Source organism: Nematolebias whitei, chromosome 6 (assembly GCF_014905685.2).
Source record: "Nematolebias whitei isolate Nwh7 chromosome 6, NemWhi1, whole genome shotgun sequence".
Lineage (NCBI taxonomy): Eukaryota > Metazoa > Chordata > Actinopteri > Cyprinodontiformes > Rivulidae > Nematolebias > Nematolebias whitei.
The window spans coordinates 19,708,820-19,715,994 of NC_056503.1; the positions used below are offsets into that span (position 1 = coordinate 19,708,820).

General features: G+C 36.3%; 1 long non-coding RNA gene across 1 annotated transcript; it reads left to right on the plus strand.

The window, feature by feature from the left end:
- The first annotated feature begins 1,457 nt into the window (after positions 1 to 1,457).
- Positions 1,458 to 3,745, plus strand: LOC119411159. Its single transcript, XR_005186876.1, has 3 exons — positions 1,458 to 1,555; positions 2,104 to 2,146; positions 3,534 to 3,745. It is a non-coding gene; the product is annotated as an uncharacterized LOC119411159 (long non-coding RNA).
- The last annotated feature ends 3,430 nt before the right edge of the window (positions 3,746 to 7,175 follow it).

Sequence of the window (7,175 nt, forward strand, 5' to 3'; positions counted from 1 at the left end):
AAAACAAGTAATAACAAATGTTTTGTCTTTTCTGTTTAAGCTCTTAAATTCACGACGATCCGTTGCACGCTGTATTCTGACCGACGAGGAGTTCAAATATCTTGAAGGGGCGTCTGCATGTCTGATGAGCGATGAAGAGACAGACAGTGAAAACGGCCAAACGTGGAAAGTGTATCCACCTGAATGGAGGGCAACAAAGCTCACAGACATTTTGAATAGGTGCCAATGCCAACTTGCCAAGCTGCAACAAAAGTCGAGCAGAATGGTACATCGTAGGGTGGCCAGTGGCGTATGCAGCATGAGGCAGCCTCCAAGAGGCATAGACAAAACGTATTTGAAGTGAAGTTTTTTTTTGTGTGTGTGTTAATAAAAATCTTTTAACAAATTCTTTGTTTTCTATGTATATGATATTAATGTGCAGTTAGGTGTAAAACACCTGATTCACTAAACTACTTTATAAACTGTTCATTTAATATAAGTACAATAAAAGGTAATATGTGACCCATCACATCGAAGTGAGGATTAAAAGTGTTTTGAGTAAAATATTTGCAAAAATTGCGTTTTATCAAAATATAACAAATAAATGTTCTATCAGTGTAACATTTGATTGAATTGTCTAAAAAAAAAAGGCCTAATTTTTTTTAAAAATTCTTATTAAAATTTTAAACAATTAGGTTTCAGACCAAATAATAGCCTAATGTATTATTGTAACCAACAAGCCAAATTAAGTCATATCTCTGAATCCCCTTATGATATCAGAATGATCCAGTATCAAAATATAGCTTTGAAAGCCACAAATCTGAAGATGTAATGGGCTCATTTTGACCAAATTTGACTTAATCCTCATTTTGATGTGATGGGTCACATACGATAAACCTAAAAACAAACAAAAGAAGTAAGAAAATTGTAAGATCATTTAAGATGGCAATGATAATCACATGTGGAATCACATTTAGTCTAATGGTATTTATAATTGTAATCATATACTTTAAATATAAAATAGAGCCAACAACTACAGATTGGAACTTCTTCAGATTAGCAAATGACTTCATGGATGAGCTCACTGTGACATCCTATATTGTTTTTTTTGTACAGCAATTCAACAGATTTAGCTATTTTTTATTCTTAGTTTATGTGAGGTTTTCATGTCAACTTTTCATCAATAATGATAAAATATTTAATTTTACTGACTTTACAAACCTCAACAATATAAACATATGGTTGTCCATTTTCTTCTTTTCATTTATTCTGTTAGGTAAACGTCTCTTGAAAGTGTGATGCAGGCTATTTAAATGAAAAAATAAAGTCCATGAAACAACTTAATTTACAGATAAAACACACAAGTAAACCCTTTTGAGTCTTAACTGTAAATTAAATTGTCCACGTCGCCAAACTCCTTACAGGTTGGTGGCGGTAATGCACCGTTTTCCAACAGCCGTTTAACTGAAGAAGAAGAAGACACTTCCGGTATTACATTGGCGGGATAACACAAACGAGGTCCTTCTCGGATAACGCGACGTGTTTGATTCAAAGCCAAGCGGCTCTACGATTTTCAGTAAGTTGCTGCTTCACATATTTAGTTCTAATTATTTTTGACCAAGCATGTGGTTAGAGCGTAAAATATGTAGTTTTACCGGTGTGTTACTCGACCTTTTACAACATGGCGTTGTCAGCGTCACGTCAAGTTGAGGCTGTTTGAAAAGTTGTACTGAGCAGAATAAAATGGACACTCATACAGGGGGAATGGGAGACATCTATAACCAGTGGCTGCTGACCACTGTTGGGCAACTCCTCAGTGAGAGGTGTCTATTTGCTTTTCTAAAAGCTGTTTTATGATGTCATTGTCTAAGTTACATATTTGGATATTTGCTAATATAATTGTGATCTAGGCTGGAAGTAATCAATGTTGGACAAAAAATGACCACTAAATATGTTTAGAACTACAAATCAACTTAGAATACTTTCCTGGATTTTCCTGCAAAACACCGTTCAAGTTATCAAGTCAATGAACTGTTGGTGTGTGGCATTGTGACTTAACATACTGTTATATAATTTAAATAATATTATAATGCAACGCCACATAACTGAATCTTTGTCTTGTAGCACCCAAGATGCAGCTCCACATCACGCAGCACAGAGTGGGCAGGTAAGAGTACTCATTGACTGCATATTATTATAATTATATAATGAAGAGTATGAGTCTGGTGAAGACCTGCTGTATATGAAAAGTGTCTTGAGATGTTAAATGATTCAACCCTTTAATGAAACTGGCCTGAATTGATCATAAGGCTTTGTAAAAAGGGGAGATTTGTTCTGAGTTATGACAATTTTTAAAATGTGATTTAGTGTCAGCAGAGCCAGTAGTGATGAGGGGATTGTTCCTGTCAGTATAAAGGAACAGGTGAGCTGTTGTAACTGTGTGTGAACAAGTATTAGTTCCAATATAAACACTTTCTAAACGACAGTAGTGACTCGTTATATTTTTATCATTAAAAGTAAGACAATAAATACAGAAAGCCTGCAATGAAAGTATGAAAGTAATATGAAATAAGCCTGCATATTTTGCCATTGAAAATATATTAATTGGTTAAGTCAAAATGAGTTTTCCTTATCAAATATACTAAAGCTTTACAGATTATTGTCCTGATGCAGGCTCAATAAATTAATTCCTCTGGACAGATTCTTCTTTGTATCAAAAAGATTTCTTCAGTCTGAGGAGCTGAGACAAACTCAGTCATCGTTCCTCCTTGATAGAGAGGAACGATGGTCTGAGAGAGGAGAGAAGGAGGCCATCTTTGTGAAAAGAAACCGTCCATCATTAAACAGGGGTGGAGGCCTCCGGGTTCAACTGTCCCCCTCTTACAATGCTGTTATTGCTAGTATCTTACGTTCACATAAAATATTTGATAATGTTCTTATAGAAACAATTCTTGAATAATGTTCACACTGTGTTAATGCTGCATGTTTGTCTCAGGGTGCTTCTTGTTCTGCCATTAACTCTAAAATACTTATTGAATAGTTTACATATGTAGGTAAAACTAGATGTTAAATACACCAGAATGCAGGAAATGGCATCTATTTTATTCAAAATTTTCTGGGGGAGGACCCCCAATGGCTACCAAGCCAAGAGCCATTGTTAGCACTGAGGTTAAGCTAAAACTAAATTAGCTAAAAATAAAAAAAAATCCTAGAGGAAACAGAATTAGAATGCAAAATATATCTGATTTGCTTTAGTCTCACATTACATCATTGTAGATGTGTGAAACTATAGTTTCTGGCAATGCAGAAGAAGTAAAACTTTTAATTAAATTCTGGGTCCTCGTGTAAAGATGTGTTAAAGCGCCATCTATTGGTAGATATGAGTTACTAAAAATATTCAATATGGGAAGATAAAAAAAAAGGTTTTTGGAACATCCGTAAACTTTTTGTTTGAGAATCTAAGAATTGAGATATGGATGCATTTGCTTTTTGTTATGTATACATTTTAAAAAGTGCTCTTATTGACCTTGTGTTTTCTGTGTTTTCTGTTGAAGCTTTTGAATTCACGGCGGTCTGTTGGTCGCTCCATTTTAAATGATGAAGAATGAGGGGGTGCCAACATGCCTATGAGTACGAGACCGACACGAAGACAAAGACACATGGAAAGTTTATCCACCTGAATGGGAGAGCAGCAAAACTAGGACATTTTAGACAGATGCCAGTACAAACTTGCTGAGCTTCAAACAAAGCCCTGCAGAATGGATGGCTACATTGCAGAGTGCCCAGTGGGAAATGCAGCCTGAGGCAGCCTCCAAGAGGCACCAACAACTATTTTTTTTACAAATGAAACCGTAGGTTGTTTTTTTTACAAATGAAACCGTAGGTTGTATTTTTTACAAATTAAACCGTAGGGGTTTTTTTTGTGTGTGTGTGTGTGTTTTAATAAAAAAAGAAAATCTTTAAGAAAGTCATGGTCAGTGTTTTCATGTCTATGATATGTTTGCATTAGTATGTGTTATGAAGATACAAACCACTGTGTATTTACTAGACTGCTTCATAAACTGTTTATTATACTGATTTTTCATAGTTCTTATTGAAATGGTAATGTGCTTACTGGTCCAGCTTGTGATTTGTACATCATGATGATGGTACATAAACCAAAATTAAAGACTCATTAATTTTGATGTAAAAAACTGGGTGATCTTAAAATGTTAAAGATCTTAGAAGCCAACTATTTGTAGCCTATAGCAGATTTAAATAGTTATATAAAGCACTTCACGTATTACAAATAAAAACTAAATGGAGTGCAAGACAAAAAAACAACAACTAACCATTGGAAACATGTTAAGATATAGTTATTTTACTTGAAGGCTTACCTACATGCCAAACCTGTATTTACAGGCAGAGTATATCAGATTCCCAAATTTGCATAAATGAAAAATCTGTAAATATCCGACTGACATCTGCCACGTAATACGCCAAAGATGCGGCAAGTATGCAAAAGGATCTGAAGCTGGAACTCCGAGGGATCGCATACTTCAGGATCTTTCGCAGATAAACATCTGTAAATATCCGACAGACATCTGTCACGTATATGCATGAATCTAAAGCAACCATACGTCAAAAATGCAGCAAGTATGCAACGAGATCTGAAGCTGGAACTCCGAGGGATCACATACACACATTTTTCAGGATCCTTCGCAGATAAAAATCTGTAAATATCCGACAGACATCTGTCACGTATAGGCATGAATCTGAAACCAACCATACGTAAAAAATGCAGCAAGTATGCAACGAGATCTGAAGCTGGAACTCCGAGGGATCGCATACTTCAGGATCCTTCGCAGATAAAAATCTGTAAATATCCGACAGACATCTGTCACGTATATGCATGAATCTGAAACCAACCATACGTCAAAGATGCGGCAAGAATGCAAAGAGATCTAAAGCTGGAATCCCGAGGGATAACAGAGTCACATATTTTCGGGATCTGCCGCAGATAAGTATCCGGATTTTGGGATTTTTTTAGGATCCATTTGTGTCCGTATACGGGGATATCCGAAAACTGAATCTGCCGGGGATGCGATACGGAATTTCCCGGAAATTGTACGTATATGTGAAGAATACGGAGATATCACCACATCGGATCGCACCGTATATCCATGGTTTTAGTGCAGTGCTATTGTTCCATATTTTCCTAACAGAGCACTTCGCTCTCAGACTGCAGGTTTACTTGTGGTTCCTAGAATTTACAAAAACAGAATGGGAGGCAGACGTTTCAGTTATCAGGCTCCTCTCTTGTGGAACCAACTTCCAATCTCTGTCCGTGAGGCTGACACATTATCCAGTTTTAAAACTAGACTCAAGACTTTCCTTTTTGCTAAATCGTATAGTTAGGGTTGGCTTGGGTTTCCTGAGCTGTCCCTTAGTTATGCTGCTATAGGCTTAGACTGCTGGAGGACAAACTGACCACAATTTTCACTCTGCTACTGTCTTTACTTACTCTGCTCAACCTGTTTTGTATTTGTAATTGTTTTTTCTATCCTTAACATGTGTTTTTTTGTCTTTCAGATACACCTGGACCTATATCTGGACCTACCATTCTGTGTTCGTTTGTCTCTTCTTCCTGTCCTCTCAACCAGCCGGTCAAAGCAGATGGCCGCTTGTCCTGAGCCTGGTCCTGCTGGAGGTTTCTTCCTTTTAAAAGGGAGTTTTTCCTTTCCACTGTTGCCACTGTGTTTGCTCAGGATGGGAGACTGCAACGAAGCCAATATTCAACTTGTCTGCTGGATTCCTTAGATAGAGAACTTTACTAATTGGCTTTTATGTATGTGAATGTTCCTGTAAAGTGCCCTGAGACAACTTTGTTGTGATTTGGCGCTATATAAATAAACCAAATTGAATAGAATGAGGGTGTACAGCTTTTATTTATCGTTTGTCCTCTGGTTTTTAGGTATTTTAATGACAGCAAAAAATGACTTAATTTAAACATTGTGTTTCTTAATTGGGTGATTAAAAATAAAGAACCACATGGTGTTTGTGTCAGTTTGTTGTCTCTGTAACGAACTTCAACTTGACACAGACTTATCAGCTCCAACTGAACTTTAGTAAAGTTAAAGCAGCAGCTAATTAGCTGTGAAGCTGTGGATGTGAGGACATGGTGTGTAGTTTGGACAGTATGTGCACTGAGGCAGTCATCAATGATTAAAAACGTTGTCACTTTTTCAAACGAATATACAAAGGGTTGTGATCTTTCAAATATTTTAATGCAGGTCTCTTTTGTGTCATCACTCACACATTTCTATTTCATGTCATACAGCAACACTCCAAGGCAGAGCTGTTTCACATTCAGATTTTCATTCACAATGGATTTTAAGTCACCGTGGTTGAATCAATGATTGTCTTACCACAGAAACATTTTACCTTTTTTTATTTTGAGTTGTTTTTTTTTTTTTTGTTTGTTTTTACCATTTGAACAGTGGTCCCTCAGAGTCTTGATGTTTTCACTTTAATACTTTATGTCTCTGACGGATCAACACAACACCTGCCATACTTTTCTGACTTTATGACATCAAATGTTTCACCCTGTTCTGCAGCAAACAAAAATATTTAAAAGCTTCTACTGTCCTTGTTTAAGGTTTTATTCATAAGGTTAATTACAGAACTTCATTTTTTTTGTCATCTCACAATGTTTCCAGTTCAACATATTAATTTTTGCTGCTAAATAACATTTTGAAAAATAAATAAATAATGGACTGAAAAATCTTCAAACAACAAAAGCAAAAATGCTTTCTGTACGAGCACACATTTTGTGGAACATACAGTGTTGGATGGGTTTCCCAGATTTATGACAAAATGCAGTAATAGGTTCAGTAAATGTGTATATTTAGCCACAAAAACAATCAGCAGCAGAAAAGCTGGATCGTATTTAATCTGGACTTCAGCAGCTGCAGCTGGTCAGTCTCTCTGCCTCAGTTCAGCTCATCTGATGATTTGTCAGGATTTTGTAACAATGTTCACCTTCGTATCACACTAACTCACACTGACTTAAAATTCCCTGCATGTATGAACGATTATGTGAATAATTCAATAAAATTTAGATGAATTTTGATTTAGTGGAGGCAAAAAAACAGAAAAATTATGTCGCAATTGGCTGGTGCTGGTGAACCCAATGGTGCAGGCAGGCAGGCAAGGAC